This window comes from Vitis riparia, unplaced genomic scaffold (assembly GCF_004353265.1).
Source record: "Vitis riparia cultivar Riparia Gloire de Montpellier isolate 1030 unplaced genomic scaffold, EGFV_Vit.rip_1.0 scaffold615_pilon_pilon, whole genome shotgun sequence".
NCBI classification, from domain to species: Eukaryota; Viridiplantae; Streptophyta; class Magnoliopsida; order Vitales; family Vitaceae; genus Vitis; species Vitis riparia.
The window spans coordinates 118,038-139,463 of record NW_023269712.1 but is presented as its reverse complement, the minus strand read 5'-3'; the positions used below and the strand labels follow the sequence as shown (position 1 = coordinate 139,463).

General features: G+C 33.7%; 1 protein-coding gene across 1 annotated transcript in view; it reads right to left on the bottom strand.

The window, feature by feature from the left end:
* Nucleotides 1-2,949: 2,949 nt before the first annotated feature.
* LOC117910128 (disease resistance protein RPV1-like) overlaps nucleotides 2,950-21,426 on the bottom strand; it is a 64,958-nt gene continuing 46,481 nt past the window's right edge. Inside the window, exons 22-28 of the mRNA XM_034824187.1 lie at nucleotides 11,287-11,577; nucleotides 8,988-9,026; nucleotides 8,786-8,887; nucleotides 7,808-8,203; nucleotides 7,561-7,673; nucleotides 7,324-7,467; nucleotides 2,950-3,037 (exon numbers count right to left, since the gene is read on the bottom strand). The gene's annotated coding sequence lies outside the window, so the exon portion shown is untranslated. The remainder of the gene's footprint in view (nucleotides 3,038-7,323; nucleotides 7,468-7,560; nucleotides 7,674-7,807; nucleotides 8,204-8,785; nucleotides 8,888-8,987; nucleotides 9,027-11,286; nucleotides 11,578-21,426) is intronic.

Below are 21,426 nucleotides of genomic sequence, written 5' to 3'. Positions count from 1 at the left end.
TGATTTTAGGAAACAAAGACGACATAGAAGAAATGTCTAAGAGTAGCTCGGTTTCCCTTACAACAGTGCTTAAGTTCATAGAGAAGTGTGACTTGTGTGGTCAAGTGCCTTATCCAAAGCATCATAGTCCAAAGTTCCAGGAACACATACGTTGGCTACAAAAACTAAAGTGAATTTCATACTCCTTGCAGAATATTCAACACATACATTATGATCCCCCCTCAAAGATTAGTGGGCCATTAACAAAGCTGTAGCAAGTTCTAAGAATTCATATTGATCATGGTCTACCAAAATGTTTAGTATTGATGAAATAGCTAACAGAAAACATACGTCCCATCATCTCTAAGTATCAATGGCCAAATTAGGCTACTTCATGTCGATAGCAAGACCCACAATTAATCAGCCTGGGTCCCTGCTTATGGTTTTCAACACCTAAACCTTTTTGTTATTTTCATTGTGACATACAAACATCTAATGTTACCACTTTTGTGGTGGATTTGCCTCTTGAAATGGGTTTTTATCAACCCGGTTCTTGTGGAGCCATTTGGTCCCAATCTAATCCATTTATTGCCTTATAAGTAGGTACTTATGGTTTACACCCCTTTTTTTGGGTTAGAATATAGTTTATCTATTGTTGCTACAAAAGATAGTGGGCATGGGGATATTATCAAGGTAAATTTTAGATCAATACAATTAGGTGTTAGACTAGCAAGCCCGGTGGATTCTGCTTATTTAGATCTTAGCCCATCGTCATAAGAGTTTATATATTGAACTTTCAATAGTTATTTTCTATAGACCTACTTGTTTTATCTAACAAGGCACATAACAGTTAACTCCTCATTAGACATGACCAAAAAGGCACAGCAAATGCCCTCCTAAACCTCCTTACTGACAATAACTTATGACTTCAGTTCCATAAAAATGGGCTAAAGAACATCCATTAGTTTTCATGGCTAGAACATACTGTAACTACTTACCCATGTTGAGCACCACTGGAACTGCCACCACAACACCCATCTTGGGATCATGCCAACTATTGAAAAACCCATGAGTGACTCCCTAAGGGATGTAGAAGACCTTCTTTTAAAGGTTTCTCTTTATGGATACTTTAAGATTAATTGAGCACTTAATATAGAAACTAACAGAAGGAACTCATTGAAACTCTAACCCACATGGCTTCCTCTAATTGTAATTATAGTGTTAGCCACAATCCTAAAAAAAAACAAGAGTTGTATGTAATAGATTGTTATGATAGCAATAGAGATTGCACTAAGAGATTACTGACAATTATAAAAAATGTGATGAAAGTTATCAACTCTAGCTTAAGTTGAATAAGATTGGTATTGTTGATTGGTTTGAGTTTACAAGAGAATAGTAGAAAATTTAAGATGTTATCAAGTGAACTTAAAAGAATTTGATGCATTGGTTTATAATTGTGGGAGGGAAATTTAATGTCCATTGAGGGATTTTGTAGTTGATTTGTAGTACAAATACTTGTACTGAAAAACAAGTAAGTGTAATTCCTCCTAGACAATAAAATATGTTGACATGAGGAGGAACATATTTACTAGTGCATTTGACCGTATTGCATCAATATGGATCAAATAATCCATTGGGTGCACATTCATAGATGGATAAAATTTCTTCTTTACCCTTATTTTTATGTAAAAGATCTAGTAGGCCCATGTTCAGTATTGATGACCTGCTGAGAATGTTAGATCAATGGTTGACATTGTGGAGTATGACATGTGGGTGGCTGTAGGAGAAACCAAAAGTTAAGGTAAGATTGTTACTAACCACCCTTTGGCAAAAAAGTTGCAGAGACTAGTACCTTGGATATGAACTGATTGATTTTCTAGTACTATATTTCCAATAAGAATTTAAACAAATAAATGATAAACTTAGAGAATTGATGGCCTGTAACAAAAGGATGCAGATAAGAGGCTTCCTTTGTTGCCTTGTCCATATGCAAATTGCATTAAGGTTGAATGTGGTACCCTTATCTGCGTCAAGGGTCTAAGCACCAAGGTAAGATCTCTTCCCTATGCATATAGCACACATAAAAAACACTACCAACTCTTTTACATTTATGTCTTCTGCAGGTATGTCTCAGTCAGGTGGGGAATTGACCTCTTTAAAATGGTGGTGTTTGTTTAGAAAAGATGGGATACAAATTATGAAGACCTAGTTGTTGGCCTCCACAAGGCCATTATTCTAAGAGGTTTAGTGAGGTATGGTGGGGAGAAACTTCTTTGCAATGAAAGACAACTTCAAAAGGGAAAACACGATCCCACAAGATAGCCCTCACATTGCCTTTGTAGAAGAGGGTTATGAAGCTCAGGATATTTCTGCAGCTCTATTGGCCCTGGGGATCAAGTGATTTGCTTCCCACTTTGTATTATATTTTCTCTTTATTTAAGTTTTGATGCATATGGATTTCATATATAATGAAAAAGCCAAAATCTAAGTATCTGATATAAGAAGAATATATGTGTCTAAACTAGAGTATAAAATTAGAGGTTATGCAGAATGACATAATTCTTTATTTCATTCCCTAAACCATAAGACACCCTCAATGAAATATTTATTTTCCAACTGGAGATAATATGAGTTTCAATGTGTGTGCACTCATATATGATGCCTTTCATAATGATGAATCACAAAATTTAACACATCTAATATATTTTAGACTCAGTTAACAAAATTAAGAACCAAATAATGATAGAAAGGTAGCTCTATGTTTGTACTATTTCAATCAATATATGTATAGCATTAGATAAAAGCACTATCAAGCCTAACATGGTTTTCGCAAAAATGCTATGCTGGTTATTCAAATTCTCTCTCAAGTCAATCATGTTTGTTGAGCATCTATTATAGTGTTGACCATCTTGTAAATATTTACCTGTTCAATGTCTCCATATGTTCACGAAATGCATTCCAGAGCTTGCATTTTTCCCAACCTTTGAAGAAGTCTAAGATCATGGAAGTGTTTGGCATTTTTTTTGCACAAAGCTCCAATTCTACCTTGTGTTTAGCACTGCAAGAACATTCAACATGGATTAGTGGGACATTTTAATATGAACACATTAAAATTGGAGAAATGAATGAATTTAAACTTAAAATAGCTTACTCTTTCAATTTTCAATCATTACAAAGCATAATGCTAAATCAATTTGATAAATATTTGTCTAGTTAAGACCTTTGTCCTGGGAATCCAACTATTTTGCCTTCTTCGATTCAATAAACATCTATCTAGTGAACCGGGTAAATACATTTGCCTTTGGTTTCCCAATTTGGCCATGTAGAGAGTGTAAATAGTCAACTTCTCCAGCTTTACCAGATAAGACACTACTACAAAAATAGTTTATGGTGTCACTATTTACGGTGTCACTTTTAAAATAATGACACCATAGGATTTATAATTAATAAAGGTGACACATCATATAAAAAATCTTCAATTGAGGTAGTTAGATGATATTAATTTTATATTTATAGTGTCATTTTTTGGGAAGTGACATCATATAAAATAATTTTTTTTAAGTATTATAACTCATTTTTAGAATTAATAATGATGGATACTATATAAAAATCCCATTGTTACCATATCTCACCCACAATCCAAAAAATCTCAATATATAAATCCTATATATAAAATCGTGATCTTCTTCAACCTTTTCTCTCACCCATAGTCAACACGCTCACAACCGACATTCTTCACTTTGTGGACTCCCAGGTAACCCAAAATCTCTTGGATCTATAATTTTTTTTTCTTTTATTAATGTCATTATATTAATTGTTTCAACATCTTTGTATAATGGTTTTTGTGAATTGTGTATTCTTGAGTTGTAGGGAAGAAAAATTTAGGTTTAATCTTCTAGCATAGAAGAAAAAACTGTAGATTAATTGATTTTTTAATCTAAACCAAACACATGATCAAATCCTTAAAAAAAGTGAAAAAACAGGAAAAAAAAATGAATGATTTTTAATATCTATTTGTATGAGAATGACAGGTACAAATTTTTTTTGAGATAAACTATCACATAATCTTCATCCTTTCTAAAAAACGAGAGAGGAAAAAAAATGATTTTTCTGTTTGTATCTAAGTGGGAATGAGATATAGAATTTCGTTGAGAGTATCCAACCCCAAAAGGACCAATTCGGGAAGGCATGTGTGGTATTGATGGGAGATGATAAGATGGAAATCATAACCATAGCCATGTTCGATCTCTCTATGTCTTTCTATCCTCTTCAATTAATTCATGGGCATAGATATTTTATTTAGTTTCTAAAATCCAATTAGCTAGATATTTTATTTGATTTTATTTTTATATTTAAGTAGTTGAGTTTTGGAAAGTTTTTATATTTTGTTAATAGAAATAGAAATTTTTATATTTTTTATTATTAGGAATTTCTATTTTGTTAAATTGTAAGTATCTATCTCAATAAGAGATTATTAATATTCAAATGAAAGTGATGAAAGAGTAAATATTTTAATGCTCAATTATATTTTAATGTTTTTTTTTTTTTTTACATAAGGGTTTATTTATGTTTTCAATTTTGAAGTTCCCTTTCCAAGTCCATCAACAAAAGTAGTGTCCAACCTTAAAATGGGCATGTGCAGTATTGACGGGAGATGATAAGATGGAAATCATAACCATAGCCATGTTCTCTCTGTGTCTTTCTATCCCCTTCAATTAATTCATGGGCATAGATATTTTATTTAGTTTTTATATTTAGTTTATTTATAGTTTATTTAGTTTCTAAAATCCAATTAGCTAGATATTTTATTTGATTTTGTTTTTATATTTAAGTAGTTGAGTTTTGGAAAGTTTTTATATTTTGTTAATAAAAATAGATATGAGGACTTAAAGGGTTTATATTTAGGTAGTGCTTGAGCCAAGGAAAATGATAGTCCACTATCTTGACCCTATGCATCACAAACCATGTGAGGACTTAAAGGATATCGTAAACATGTAAGTTCTTCCTATTATTTTTCATAGTATTATTTTTAAATAAAAAAAATACATTCACCTCAAACACATTTTTTTATTATTTATATATATTAAAAAATATTACATTTACTTATTTTTAAAATGTACCCATTGAACTTATTTACATAGGACTCTTCGAATATCTGCAAAGAAAACATCTAAGAGGGAGTCATCTTAGCAACTAGTGCAAGTGACATCCAAAAATTTTCTTTACACATTAGCTTATGCATTTGCACCATTTATATATGTGAGTACTAATGTTATTTTATAATTGATCGATTAGTGTCCAAGACAAGAAGGAGGGTTCGAATGTGGCTACTTTGTTATGAGATTCATTAAAGAGATAATTTTTGATCCTACAATTATTGCTTCAAAGGTATTACTTATTTAATGAATTGTACATAGTTTTAGGCTTCCAAATGTTATGCATTTTAATGTTATTTTCTTATTTGATTTCAGTTTTGTGATAAAAAAAACATATTCTCAAGTAGAATTATATTTCCATTTATTCATCAGAAGAAGCGCCCTTTGATGAAATTAGAGGAGAATGAGCTACTTTTGTGCTACAACTAATCATGAATCATGTTAATGCATCATGATCACCATGCATGGTGAGTCCCTTAGCTACTACATGAATTTTTCCATAGGTATTGTATAGTAATGCTTATTCTTTGAATAATGTTTCTATTTGAAAAAAAAATAGTTCTTAGATTTGTTCATTTATGATAACATCGATCCATGTTTATTTTCTTCAATAAAAATCTCTAAAACTCATTAAATTTTGAAATGCAGGTATACACTCTTGGGATGGTGAAATGGAGAATAAAAAGAAAGAAGAAGGCAACAAGATTTTGGGTTTTTAAATGCAACTCTTATGTTATACGTTGTAGGACATAAACGTTACTTTAATTGCAACTGAGAAATTTAGATTTTTAGATGAGACTTTTATGTCATTTTATGGTTAGCCGGTTTTATGCTTAGGAAATGGAGGTATACATGAATCTTGGGATCTTTAACATTTCTAAATCATGTTTTGGTATGTATTCACTCTTCTTTTTTAGTTTTGATGGGTTTGATATGTTGGACGTACTATCCTTTTGTGAACATTTGATAAACAAATATTATTAGATGATCAATGTATTATGAGTTATTCCAGAAACATTACAGAAAAATGAGTTAAATATAATATGATTGTTATATTTATGGACAAAATATAAATAGGTTAATCTTATTAATTCATAAGCATTACAAAAATCAACAACTAAAACCAATCATATCTTCGACAATAATTTACAATGATGTGATACCATAACTTAAAGGTGATGCATTTAATGTGACATCATAACTCAAAGATGATGTATTTAATGTGACACCCTATCATCACTAGAAATATATGGTGTCACTTCTGAATGGGTCACCATTTATCTACTTTGGTGTCACTTCCAAATACGTCACCAATTGGTACCCTCTATGGTGTCAGTGGAGAAGGTGACGCTATGTTATAGTGACACCCTATGTTTATGGTGACTCGTTATAAATGTCACCATATACCTTTTTCCTTGTAGTGAGACAACTTTGTGTTCCTCTTCCATGTTCTTTTGATCCACTATCCTAAGCTCAGGCTATAGTTACACACCCATTAACAATAATACTCCTATGTAGAAAATTATAGGCATATTGCATACATGAATCATATATAAAAGCAACATTAAGATATCCTAGTTTCCAATTTGAACCACATAATTATTAATTCACTAAAATTAACACGATTGGCCAATCCAAATTTTCTTTACACTGTTTTGCTCAATGAAGAAAGAAATATAAATCGGCCTTGTATATTGGAATATAAATTTGTCCTCATTCTACACATAGGTTTTCATTTAATTTGATTTTTTTTTAAATTAAAATTCTATGAACTCCTCCCACGATAATAATACTCACCTAGCATTCAAAATATAGAGGAATTTGTTACATTTTACAAAATAAAACATAAACATTTTTAGACTAATTTTGATGGATAATGCCATTAAACATAAACCGACTATCAGCAGTTGACATTAGCTCAAGAAGGTCAACGTCTTCACAAGAATGAGTTTCAAGCAACGATTTGAGGGTTTTAGCAGCAGTTTTTAAGTTTACAACATAGGGATCAACAGAGCATGGTTTAGCCATACTCTTGAATTTTGCTTTGGATCTCTATGGAGGCCTGTGAGGATACCACATCAGAGTGAAGTGAGTTGAGAAAGCAGATTATGCCATAGCTTTTTGTTACCCAAGTTAAATCAAGTAATCTAAAGGCAATGAATTTTAGTTTGTGAGTTGAGTTTACTACCGGGATATGAGAGTGAGGGTAGCTGTTAAGAGCTTCAATGAGATAGGCGCATTGGCCAGCTAGGGATCCAATCTTTTGGTATTGTTTCTAAGGATGACGAAACCTGAAACGACCATGTCCAGGCTCCTATCTTACAAAATTTGTCTGCAAATTGAGAAATTTAAACAAGTTGTAACTTGATGTAGTCTATGAATTTAGATAATTTTGACATTGAAATAGATCAATCTTTCAACTCACCAAGGAAACTTCAATGATTTTTTAAGTCAAAATACTTTTGTATCCTTGAAGAAATGTTTTGCTATCCTTGGATTCTCCATCTCCTAAGACTCTAAAATATTCCCCTGAAAATCCTGCAAATTCACTTACTTATAAGTCATCAAAATGAGATTAGAAAAATGTAGAAGGTATGGTGCTCTTTGGGTTTATCTCGAGCAATCCACATATTCATTTGGGGTGTAATGCCACCTTTTTATTTTAGGCATACCTTCTAAGAAGTTCCCAAGCTTTTCAACATTGCCAGCAACCAACTTGTGAAGATCATCACCAGCCCACATTGGGCAGATGCCTATGGATACAAACACAGCTGTGGTGCTACTAATGAGGATGGTTGAGGATAGCCTGTTACAGATACCAAACTGAATGTCAATATAAACGTCAGCAAACCATAATCATATCGACACTGCCATTTAGATAATCTTTCAGCAAACATCAGCAAACGCAACTGCATCACAAGTCGACAACTCTATCAATCAGTTAATCTTCAGGCTATTTCAAGAAACTCTTGTAACCATGGTTCTATAAGCAACCACATGTCCTTTCAACAAAAACTCCAGCATGTCCCTGCCAAAACCTCCATCAACCTTAGCTTTTAGATATTGGCCTGAAAAAGAAAATATCACCAACAAATACTCTAATTAGTAGCAGAAGTTGAGTAAAACTGCATGCTCAAACTCTATTTGGTATTTGGTAAAAGTAAGGAAAGGAAAAGACTAGTCAAAAGAAAGAGACATGATGCCATTTAGATTTAAAGAAAACATAAAACCCAATTGCCTCTTAAAACATTCTATAAACACATAGTTGAATTGATCTTCATTTTATCTAATTCAGTCAATTGCCACTTGGGGTATCTTCAACCACCTGAATCTTTGCATTTTTGTTTTTTTTTTCAGATTATTTCTTACAATTTTTGCAAAACAAGTAAAAAAAAAAATATTCATCTTTCAATTCAGTCAAAACCAAAAATTCAACTCAATATGTAGAATGGTACAAGCATGTGTCTAAAACCTGAATGACATTCTCTGAATGCTTCTTAGGTGGCAACCTCTGAACCATCCCTTGTACAATTTAATAGTATTCACAAGGATACTGCTTTAGTTGCCTAGAAATGCATAACAAATCAATGCAAATTTTGGAATCATATTCGATTAAGAATTAAACCCGAGTGAGTAGGGGGAATAATCACCTCATAAAGCTCATATGATAGAATTCCTACTTGATGAGTGTATGCAATTCTTGAATTGAAGTCACTAAAGTGATTTGTTATTGGGTTTCCAATGGTGTATCCCTGAGTCCGATTAAAAGAAGATCAAATGCATTCAAATATAATGTACAAAAGTTAAACCATAAGGCGCAAGTCACTGGAATCATATAATTAGATTACATACTTGAATATTCATTTTTTGGCTCTTTCCCTGCATCATTACCTGCAGCCAAAAAATAAGAAGAAAGGAAACTTCAATTGGACGATTAGGCACCTTATTAGAAATATATGTAGTCTTTTTGGAATCCCAAAGGAAAAATGAAAGCATGGGCTCAGATGGAGCCTAATCCTGAACCATCATGTAGAATTATAGGAAGATTTAATTTGATGATCTGTCAGCAATGTTAGGGGCTAAGATTGAGGTAGTTTTGATTTTTTCTAGGTAAGTTGTAAAGATCCCTAAAATAGATGAGTATTATCATCTATATATATAGAGGGGAATGTAATCAGTATTTTTAATATAATGGAATGTTGAGTTTTTTTTTCTTCCACATCAATATGGTATCAGAGCATTCTCTGAACCCTAATTCCCTCATATGACCAAATACGGCAAACGTGATTCAACTGCTACCGTTTCCCAAATCACCTCCAATCAGGAAGCCATGGCTTCCAGCAACAGTAGTGCAGATAGTAACCTCATGCCCATTACAGGACACAAACCGAATGGGAACAACTATCTCCAATGGTCCCATTCATAATGATGTTCATATGCGGAAAGGGCAAAGACGATTATCTCAATTGAGTTGCTGCCAAACCGAACAAGTCAGATGAAAAGTTCAAAGTCTGGAATGCTGAAAATAATATGGTCATGTCATGGCTCATTAATTCCATGACAAATGACATTGGAGAAAATTTTCTTCTCTATGGAACAGCAAAGGAGATTTGGGACGTTGCCAAGGAAACGTATTCTAACAATGAGAATACGTTGGAATTGTTCGAGGTGGAGAGTGTTCTCCATGACTTCCGCCAAGAAGAATTAACGGTGACTCAGTACTTCAACACACTCAATCGCTACTGGCAGCAGCTGGACTTGTTTGAGGAGCACAATTGGAGCTGTCCGGGTGATGGAATCAGGTACAGACAGATTATTGAACGGAAAAGAATATACAAATTTCTGATTGGATTAAATAAGAATCTCGATGAAGTACGAGGAAGAATCTTAGGATCCAAACCACTACTAAATATCCGGGAAGCATTTTCAGAAGTTCGAAGAAAGGAAAGTCGAAAGAAGATCATGACGAGCTCTCAGGATTCTGTGACAAATCCTAAGAGCTCAGCCCTTGCAGTTAGAGGAAATCCATCCAACAACAATGATCACAGACCAAAGAAAGGGCGACCATGGTGTGATCATTGCCGACGTCCTGGTCACACCAAGGACACATGCTGGAAGATTCATGGCAAACCTGTAGACTGGAAGCCTTCCCGGTTTGCCAATGACAAAGAATCACGGGGCAACCTTGTCTCCATGGATGAAAAACCATCACCTGAACCCACTCCCTTCAGCAAGGAACAGATAGAAGTCTTACAGAAATTGTTCAACCAATCCTTGCCTGCACCTGCCCCCACTGTGGTTGGTACTAGTTCCTTGGCACAAAAAGGTAATTTTTTGAGTGTTCTAAATGTTAAAAAGGAGAAGCTAAGTCCATGGATCATAGACTGGAGATGAGAAGCTTTTTTCCACTTACAATCCATGCTATAAAAATTTAACTGTGAGAATAGCCGATGGTTCACTCTCAAAGGTAGCAACAACTTTAGCACAAGAAGTCTTTCATCAAAACCCTCTTTCTATATTAATAAGTATAAAACTCTGCTCTTATAGAGTATAGTATGGAACCGTCGACTAAAAAGAAAGAAAAAAAAGATCCCTACCGTTCGTTTCTGGAGGTAGCCCAGGTGGATGAGAAAGAAGAGCTGACATTCTTACCAAGGCTCTACCGAGAAAGGTGTTTGATGATCTAAGTTCCAAGCTGGGGTTAATAAATATTCACCACCCAGCTTGAGGGGGAGGAGTGTAGAATTATAGGAAGATTTAATTTGATGATCTGTCAGCAATGTTAGGGGCTAAGATTGAGGTAGTTTTGATTTTTTCTAGGTAAGTTGTAAATATCCCTAAAATAGATGAGTATTATCATCTATATATATAGAGGGGAATGTAATCAGTATTTTTAATATAGTGGAATGTTGAGTTTTTTTTCCTTCCACATCAATACATCATGTCCTTCTTTTCATCTCCATTTACATGTATTATTAGTTCCTCTAAGAGTTGAATTGATTAGTCAATCTTAAAACTCTGTTTGGGTGTTCAAAACAAAAGGAAAATTGAACTTAAGTAATGCAAAATCTTAGGTTAAATAGTGTTTTTATATAACTCATGAAACTATTCTCCTTTCCTCAGCCATATAGAGAAGTCATGATTAACATACCATTGGATATATATTTCTTGAACCACCATGGGGATGATTATGCCTGAATATGAGTCACCACTGATGTAAAGTGGATTTTTCTGAAACTTGGGGTGATTAATAAGCCACTGTGTCACAACAAAAAAAATTGGAGGTATGAACTGTTGAATAACCATTTAACAGGGTTGGGCCTCCTGTAATTGATGCAGAGGATCTTGGATGCTCCATTGATACCAAAGCCAGTTCATTTCTGGTTGAATCCATGCCAAATTTTGCGGGCCAATATCCATCAAGTTGCACCTCCAAAAAAATCTGCACAAGCAGGATGCATATATAGATTGACTACAGACAAATTAAAACAAAGAACTAAACAAAAAATTTGATTGTCTTTTTGAAACTTAAAGGAGAACTACCCAGCCAGAAGAACAAAGTATACGAACTTACATTGCTGCCACAATGTATTTATCTACATAAAAAATTAAAGGACATGTCTTTTTATTATAGAAATCAAAGAAAAAAAATATAATCATAAAAAAAAATTGATATGGAAATCCATGGATAAGGAACAAAAACCCGGAAAAATAAAAATAAAAATAATTCAAAATTTACTTTCCCTTTTCCTCAGTTTTTCAGCAACCAAACCATGGATATCTTATAAAGCAGCTTTTCATCCGTGAATCCATAACATAAAAACTTCACAAACCTTCACTCATGTAAACCATACCTAATGACTGTTTGGAGAAACAATCATTATGTTTGGGTCATTTTCAAGCCTCAGAAATTCAAGAGCCTTGCTACCAGAATCAATTGTAGTCACTGCCACAAAACAAAGAAAAAATAACCATCAATCAGAATCCATTAAAAACAGGACTAAATTTGGAAAGAGAAAACAACCCATTAATGAATCTTCCTATTCTTTCCTCTGGTTTTCTTCTCTGTTTGTTGGCTAAGAAAGTATACAATTTCCTATAAACAATAGCTAGCACATGAAACTGGGACTCTGTTCTATTCTACAAGATGCAAAGAAAAGGAGCTTTGTATACAAATAAGACCTACTAAAATCCACACCCCTCAAAGCAAGATCTGACTAGATTTGATCCAAAATCTTCCAAAATTTCCAAGTTGATTTCAATTATAGGGCAAGCAAAATTTTTATTAATCCCTATCAATTTAAAATCTAATTACAAATGTTTTTACAAATAAACTTCATAGACAAAAATAAATAAACATTAAAATCATCCTTAAATTTTGTCTCTATTTGGTAATACTATTTTAATAATTATATCTTGTTGAACATATTTTATAAGAGATGTCATGTAGACAAGTTTTATAACTTGTTAAAATAGATCCAAACTGGCAAATGTTAAAAACTGGAAGAGGTTTTAGATCATCATGTAGACTAGTCATACTCATTGCAGAATAGAGCCTTATAGTGAATAGCTTTTAGAAGCACTAATCTCATCTTTATATATATCTTGAACAACAAAAGCAATTACATAACAACATGACATATTTTCAAATGCTACTGCAGAAGAATCAAAGTGGACTAACTTCACTTCTATCTGGTGTCCAAAATGCAGAACTATGAGAAGTTAAAGATTGAAAGACTTACAAATCAATCTATGACTTGAGACTAACAGAAACTAGGAGTCCTTTGTATATATGTCCAAGTGAAAGATCTTTTGTATATATGTCCAGAAGGGATCTCAAGCTGTTGAAGAAAACTGAAACATGATTAGTGATGAAAGCATCCGTAGTCTGAAAACAATAAGGCTTGGAATATGAAACTGAGATGCATCAACCTTATAATATCTGCCAAACTTCTTTTTTTTTTTTTCCCTCCTTTTCAAGGCTAAAGTGCAACATACACACTAGCATCCACATTACAATATAAACTTATTTCATATAATTTTATATTCTATGATTGAAAAATGTTGGGAAAATCTCTTGAGAATAGGTTGGATGAGAACAGAAAAATGGAATGGAGAAAGCCAAATACCACTAGTGTTTCAGGATGGGAGAAAGCCAATTTTACATTCATGATGGGAGAAATGGATAACAAACAGTCTCTAAAAAATTTATGAAAATTTCAGGAAGGAAGAGAGCTAAGAAAAACCACCTAGAGAAACATATACTAATATCACTAGTGTTTTTCTCCAAAATCTCCCCACAATTTTGGCCTGTGTGACCATTAGTAAATGAAACACAATTTTTGAACACCAAAGAAATTTTAATTACCCTTTTTAGTGTCAATCTACCCACCTATTTGGTTCTGTACCTAAAGATTTCCATGTATAATATCCTCCATTCAAACCCGCTTTGCACCAGTGGTCTTACCATTAGGAAGAGCCCCCTGTTTTCCCTTTTGGGTGGGAGTGGCTCAAGTTTGACCTATGAAATGGGGGGAAATTGTGAACAGTAGAGTAAACTGATCAGAATTGGGCTTTGAATTACCACTAACCTTTCTTACCACTGATATCCAATCACTACTCACCATATTAAGCCACTTCATATTGAGGCATGGTGCAAAGCCTGATGTCACTAAGTGATTACAACATTTTTTTTTTTTTTTCACACCCAAATGTCCCTATTCTTCTAGAAAAGTATCCTTACCATTTCAGGTGATGTGATTAGGGAGTGGACATTAATAAAAGATCTCACCACTGCAGACATTGTAACATGATAGATATATGCTATTACTAGACATGAAAAATACTCTTTTTTTTCACTGATTATTGGATTAGAGTGAATAAAAGAACATTTTTTTTTTTTTGGAAATGATATTAGATATTTTTTATTTATTTTTTACTCTACTTTATTTTATTCTAATTTAATTGTTTTAAATTCTATACAATTTTTTATTCATGGACATAGACTCAAATAAATCACCCTGCATCCAACCCCAAATACTAAAATCTCCCCACAGTTCTGGTCTCAAGGAAGCATACTGCAATAAAAAATCTCTCCATCAAAAATTTCCCCCAACTGGCATGCAACTCAAGCAGCCCAAGGCAATCTGAAACTTCATCAATTACCCAAACAACATACAAATCACCTGTAGTTCTACTGGGGACAAGTGATGATGCATGGCATCATTTAATTTCCCTCCATAAAAAAATTTCTCATTCTAAAAATCTGATCATTTTACTGGGTACAAATTATATTTGTCTTGTCTTAGAAAGAAGGAATGATGAGAAATCCATCAAAAGAAAACCCAAAGGAAATCAAACCAAAAAAGATATGGGGTCCCAACATAATCATAGAATGTGGAGAAATAAAACCAAAAGATGGAGAAAGATACCCTAGCAAAAAGAAAAAAAACCCTAACAATTGAAACCATATGGTGAATCAGAAAAATAAAATAAAATAAAATGACATGTTTTGGTGAATCAGAAAACTACAAGTCATTTGGTTGAAAGAATAATGAGTGAATCAAAAAAATACCAAGCCTCTTCATCCACACTCCGATTATCTCCATTATTGACTGCTGAGAAATAAAACCAAAAGCATTTTGGTGACTTTCAGTCAGTGAAAAGAAGGTTGTACTGCTCATTATTAGAAGAAGGGAAAGGGAAAGGCATGTTTACCTACAAAATCTCTTCATTTGAGTACTGCTCATTGTTAGAGGAAGGGAACGGGAATGACATCAGCACCGTGAATGGGTTCTGCAGTGGGGGCGAGCAGAAACAAGGGTGAGCAGGAGCCACTAGTCTATATATAGTGATGTTATTGTAGCAGTGAAGGCCCACCACTGGTGCATATATGGTAGTGACTACTTATGTCCCACGGCAACAGGGAATCTTATACGGTAGCAACCACCTTTCTTCCATGGCAATAGGGATTTTATTGCTGCTTTCACTCGAGCCTGCACCCATAGGCCTACCAATTCCTTGTGGTTTGGTTAATCTTGCAACCATAGGCTTCTCGGGAAATTGCTCTATCTGTAGCTCAATTAGCCTCGCAACTATAGTCTTGACACCACTTTCCATTCCCTGCAACCCAAATAGCTATGAGGTTGTAAATGTTCTTTAGTTATGGATTTTACTGACCCTTCCTAAAACCATGTGACCATATCACTGTTCTTGTAGTGAAAGCATCTGTTTGTAAGCATACATGACCATTTAGATATGCTTTTGGCAACACACTTGTGGATAAAACAAAAAAGAGGTATTTCATTAATTAGTATAGGAGCAAGATGAAGAAACGAGAAGGAAGAACCACAATAACCTAATGGAATGAATAAAAACAATCATGAGATCAATTCCCAAACTTGAAAAGAAATGGAAGTATTCATTACTGCCAAGTACAACAGAGAAAGTGACTAAATTTCCTTGGTATTGGGTTACTTCAGCTACGCTACAATGTAAGATTCAGAAGGTGGCCTCAAGTCCATGATTGGCTGCAATACAACTCAAAACAAAAGGCATCTATGTCCAATTTGGTCTGAGGTAGACATTCTTTTCGTTTTGTAGTTTTTTTTAAAAAAATTTTGCATACTGTCTCTTTAACCACTTAAGTTAGGGGAGAAATTATTTAACCGAGTACTATGCACATGATGCAAATATTTGCATTGTCTTGTCCTCATCCCAGGAATAATGTCATCACTCTGCTCAAGGCTTTTGGAGAGTGTCAATACCTTCAAGAGATAACTAACCTGGTAAAAAATTGCATTTCAAAGCACTTTCTCTTGATCCAAACAGAAAACGAATACAACTATAATATTGAGTCCGAGCTAAATTTCTTTTTGATTTGGTCTTGTTTTGACAGACACCTATTTTAGGAAATAAGGACGACATAGAAGAAACGTCTAACAACAGCTCTGTGAGTGCTTATGTTTGGGGTTTAGACTATGGTTTAGGTATTGATGCTACAAAATATGGTGGCTTGTAGATGTTATCAAGGGAAATTTTATACTAGTATGGTTAGGTGTTGGGCTAGCAGGACCAAGGAATAATGCTTGTTCAAATCCTAGCCCATGATCATAAGACTTTCAATGGTTTTTTTTTTTATGTAAACCTGCTTGTTTTATCTAACAAGGAATTTGCAATTATATATACCAGACACTTAACAATGATATTCTCGTTGATCCACATGACCAAAAAGGTATAGCAAGTGTCCTTCTAAAGCTCCTTATTGACAATAACAAATGGCCTTAGTGACGTAAAAATGAGCTAAAGAACACCAGTTTTCGTGGCTAGAACATACACCATAAAAATGTGATGATGTTGATTGATTTGAGTTTACAGGAAATAATAGAAAAGTTAAGAAGTTGGCAATTAAACTTAAAAGTATTTGATATATTGGTTTGTAATAGTGGGTGCAAAATTTACTATCCATGGAGGGATTTTGTGGCTGATTTGGACTATGAAGCCCATGTAGAGTATCGATGGCCTAGTGAGGATGTTGGATCAATGGTGATGAGGCTCCAGAAGAAAGTGGGGCTGATGATGACATTATCTAGTTTGCAATGTGTGTGGTTCTAGGTACTACTTTTAAAGTTTGAAATGTTAGATCAATGCTTCTCATATATGATACTTTTCATAGTGATGAATCACAAAATTTACCACATCTAATATATTTTAGACTCAGTTATCAGAGTTAAGAACCAAATAATGATAGAAAGGTAACTCTCTTATATATACTACTTCAATCAACATATGTATAGCATCAGATAATGGCACAATCAAGCCTAACATGATAAAAATTTACCTGTTCAATGTCTTCATAAGCTCACAAAATGCATTCCAAAGCTTGCTTTTTTTCCCAGCCTTTGAAGAAGGCTAATTTGACATTTTTTTTTATGCACAAAGCTCCAATTCTACCTTGTGTTTAGCACTACAAGAACATTCAAACATTGATCAATGGGACATATTGATCCATAGGGAAATACAAATTAACATTAAGTGTGCACAGTTGTCATTTTTAATATGAACACATTAAAATTGGAGAAATCAATGAATTTAAACTTGATATAGCTTACTATTTCAATTTTCATTGATTCATGGTAATGATTTTTCAATCATTACAAAGCACAATGCTTGTCAATCTTCAAGAGCTACTTGTGCAGTTCCCTACAGATAAAAAACCCAGTTCAAATTACAAGGAAAGTATAAATTTGTAATGGTTCTATAAAAGAATATACTAAATGGGTTAGGATACCTATCAATCTATGGATAAAGATAGAGAACCTGAGATGAAATCATGTTTAAGCGTGTGAATTGCACTAATGTGCATCTGTTCTTTGACTGAGACTTTCACTGCTTCATCCTCAACACCTATGCCATTCAAACAAAAAAAAAATCACAAAAATATTTGAATCGCTCACCATATGAAGTATTTTAGAGAGATAAAAGCCAAACAAAGAGAAATGTACCATTAATTTGAGATTGCAAATACTTTTCCGTCTTCCACACTTCTCAATTTCCTTGAGAAATTTTGAAGAAAACAAGAAACATGTGGCTCAAATTCTTCTTCAAATCCAGGACTTGAAGGAAAATTCTAGAGAGAGAAATGAGAGAGTCGGTATGAATATGAATGAGAAGGATAAAACTGCCATTACATTAATATGACAAGGATAAAGCTGTAATTTTAATTGGTAATCTAAATAAGTTATTTTTAAATAATATATTAAGATATTAAAAAATAATCCAGGAACTTTTTCTCAACTAAAAACATGAAAATCTTAAAAACTTAAATAATTTATCTAATTATTGAAAAATGGATGCATCATCAATTTAAATTTTAGTAAGAGATGTAAAACTTTAACAATTGAATAAATTCTAAAATTTGGGCTCAAGGAGTCCTAGAAAAAGTTGTAAAAAAAACAGCATTTTGCAATGATTCATAAAAATTGTTAATGATTTATAACAATGGAAAAAGATTATCACAAAAAACATTTTTATTTTTAGGCTGGTTTGTTTATTCTAAATTCTATTTTGTTTTTATTTCTAAAAAATAAAATCTAAATGGGATTGCACCCATAATTTAATATGCACATGCCTTATTCACAAAATATATGATAATGAATTTAGTAAAATTTTTATAAAAGAGTTTTGCAAAAAAAGTTATTCCCAAGTCATATTTGTGATATTCACAAGTTATGAGCTAAATAGGATATGACTCCTACAAGTGTAAATTCTTAATTTGTGATATTTACGCTATGTAACAAATAAAATTTTCCATATTTGCAACTTTTTTAAAAAAATAAAAAAAAAAATTTAAAGATATTATAATATGTATAGTGATGTGCTCTAAATCATGAAGTAACGAAGAAGAAAAAGGAAGATGACCTCCTAATAAATTTACATGATAGCTTAAATGAGCAAACTGAAGATGTATAGAGATGGTTAAATATAAATTAAGAAAGTTTTGTTGATGTACCTGCTGGTTGGTGTTTGAGTTTAAAGCTTGAGATGGGTATTGGGTTCTCTCGATCTTTTATGGTGTGGTTCCTCCGCTTGGTTATATTCTGCGTCTTCACGGCTTCTCTTCATAGCTTTTGTTGTTGATATGTTGTCACCAAAATTCTCAAGAAGATTCAACAACATAGGCATATGGTTGTCTTCACCATCTTGGGTGCCAAGAAAATCTACCGACGAGATATGGTTCTGTTGATCGTCTTGAGAGTATATAAGATGGACCCCACAACTTTTGATTTTTGATTCCCAATAATAATATGAACTAAATGAAGCTTGAAGGTGCATATATTGATTGGAGTGGAACTCGTCCCTAAAAGAAATCTTAGGATAGTACACTAGCAACACTTGATCTAATTCACTATCATTAATCTCGTGGCAATGGTAGCATTCACTAGGGAGAATTTCTACTACATTTTTAGCATATTCTCCTTCATCAAATTTCAAAGATAAGGAAAATTTTTTTGATTGATGATGAAGACAGAAAAATCCAAATCCAAGGAAGTGGTCATCTTCATACCAATTCATAGGAAGCTCTATTCTTATTTGCCTTCCCATTTCCTGATGCAGTACCCACCCTGGAATTCCATTACCTCCTAGATTAATACTTCTCCATTTCAAAGGAGGCTGCACAGTTAAAAGTAACATTTCCAGAGGTGGGTCAGCTTAACAAACAAAGTAAATTAGAACTATTAATTGCAAAGAAAATAGGAAATTAAAATAAATATCAATTAATTCACAATTACCTGTAATTAAAAGAGAGAAAAAAAAAAGTTTAAACAAAAATTGTACCTCAACTGTCTTGAACCATTTGAGGAGAAAAGACCAGAGAAGAGTAGATGAATTTGATAGAGTTCCAAAGATCGGGCAATCATGTGCATCTATTTCTCTTAGACTTGATGGAAGCTCTGGAAATTCTTCAAGCATCTTGCAGTGACTGATATTAAGGCGTCTGAGATTACATAGTTGAGTAATAGCAGTAGGTATGTGACGCATATTGTTTTGACTTAGATCTAATTCTTCCAGCAAGGATAGGCACCATATATCACTTGGGGCTACTCCATCCATCATATTCTGAGTTTCTAATAAACCAAGATTTATTAAATTTTCCTTGTCCCCTGTGACTAGGTTTGGACAGTCACTGAAATGAAGTTTTTCAAGGTATTTCAACCTACAAATGCTGCTCGGAAGACTCCTCAAGTTTTCACACTTCACTAACAGCAAATAAGCGAGATGTTTTAGAAACTCAATTGATGATGGAAGCTCTTTTATACACGTTCCACTTAAATTAAGCCACCTTAAGCATTCCATATCCTCCATGATTTCCGGAAAAGTCTCCAAGTTTGAACAACGATAGAGATTAAGATTTGTAAGGTATTTCAACCTACAAATGCTGCTCGGAAGACTCCTCAAGTTTTCACACATCACTAACTGCAAATCAGCGAGATGTTTTAGAAACTCAATTGATGATGGAAGCTCTTTTATATACGTTCCACTTAAATTAAGCCACCTTAAGCATTCCATATCCTCCATGATTTCCGGAAAAGTCTCCAAGTTTGAACAACCAAAGAGATTAAGTTCTTCAAGGTATTTCAACCTACAAATGCTGCTCGGAAGACTCCTCAAGTTTTCACACTTCACTAACCGCAAATTAGCGAGATGTTTTAGAAACTCAATTGATGATGGAAGCCCTTTTATACACGTTCCACTTAAATTAAGCCACGTTAAGCATTCCATATCCTCCATGATTTCCGGAAAAGTCTCCAAGTTTGAACAACCAGAGAGATCAAGTTCTTCAAGGTATTTCAACCTACAAATGCTGCTCGGAAGACTCCTCAAGTTTTCACACTTCACTAACCGCAAAGAAGCGAGATGTTTTGGAAACTCAATTGATGATGGAAGCCCTTTTATACACGTTCCACTTAAATTAAGCCACCTTAAGCATTCCATATCCTCCATGATTTCCGAAAAAGTCTCCAAGTTTGAACAACCAGAGAGATTAAGTTCTTCAAGGTATTTCAACCTACAAATGCTGCTCGGAAGACTTCTCAAGTTTTCACACTTCACTAACCGCAAAAAAGCGAGATCTTTTAGAAACTCAATTGATGATGGAAGCCCTTTTATACACGTTCCACTTAAATTAAGCCACGTTAAGTATTCCATATCCTCCACGATTTCCGGAAAAGTCTCCAAGTTTGAACAACTAGAGAGATTAAGTTCTTCAAGGTATTTCAACCTACAAATGCTGCTCGGAAGACTCCTCAAGTTTTCACACTTCACTAACCACAAAGAAGCGAGATGTTTTAGAAACTCAATTGATAATGGAAGCCCTTCTATACATGTTCCACTTAAATTAAGCCACTTTAAGCATTCCATATCCTCCATGATTTTCGGAAAAGTCTCCAAGTTTGAACAACCAAAGAGATCAAGTTGTTCAAGGTATTTCAACCTACAAATGCTACTCGGAAGACTCCTCAAGTTTTCACACTTCACTAACCGCAAAGAAGCGAGATGTTTTAGAAACTCAATTGATGATGGAAGCCCTTTTATACACGTTCCACTTAAATTAAGCCACTTTAAGCATTCCATATCCTCCATGATTTCCGGAAAAGTCTCCAAGTTTGAACAACCAGAGAGATCAAGTTCTTCAAGGTATTTCAACCTACAAATGTTGCTCGGAAGACTCCTCAAGTTTTCACACTTCACTAACCGCAAAGAAGCGAGATGTTTTAGAAACTCAATTGAT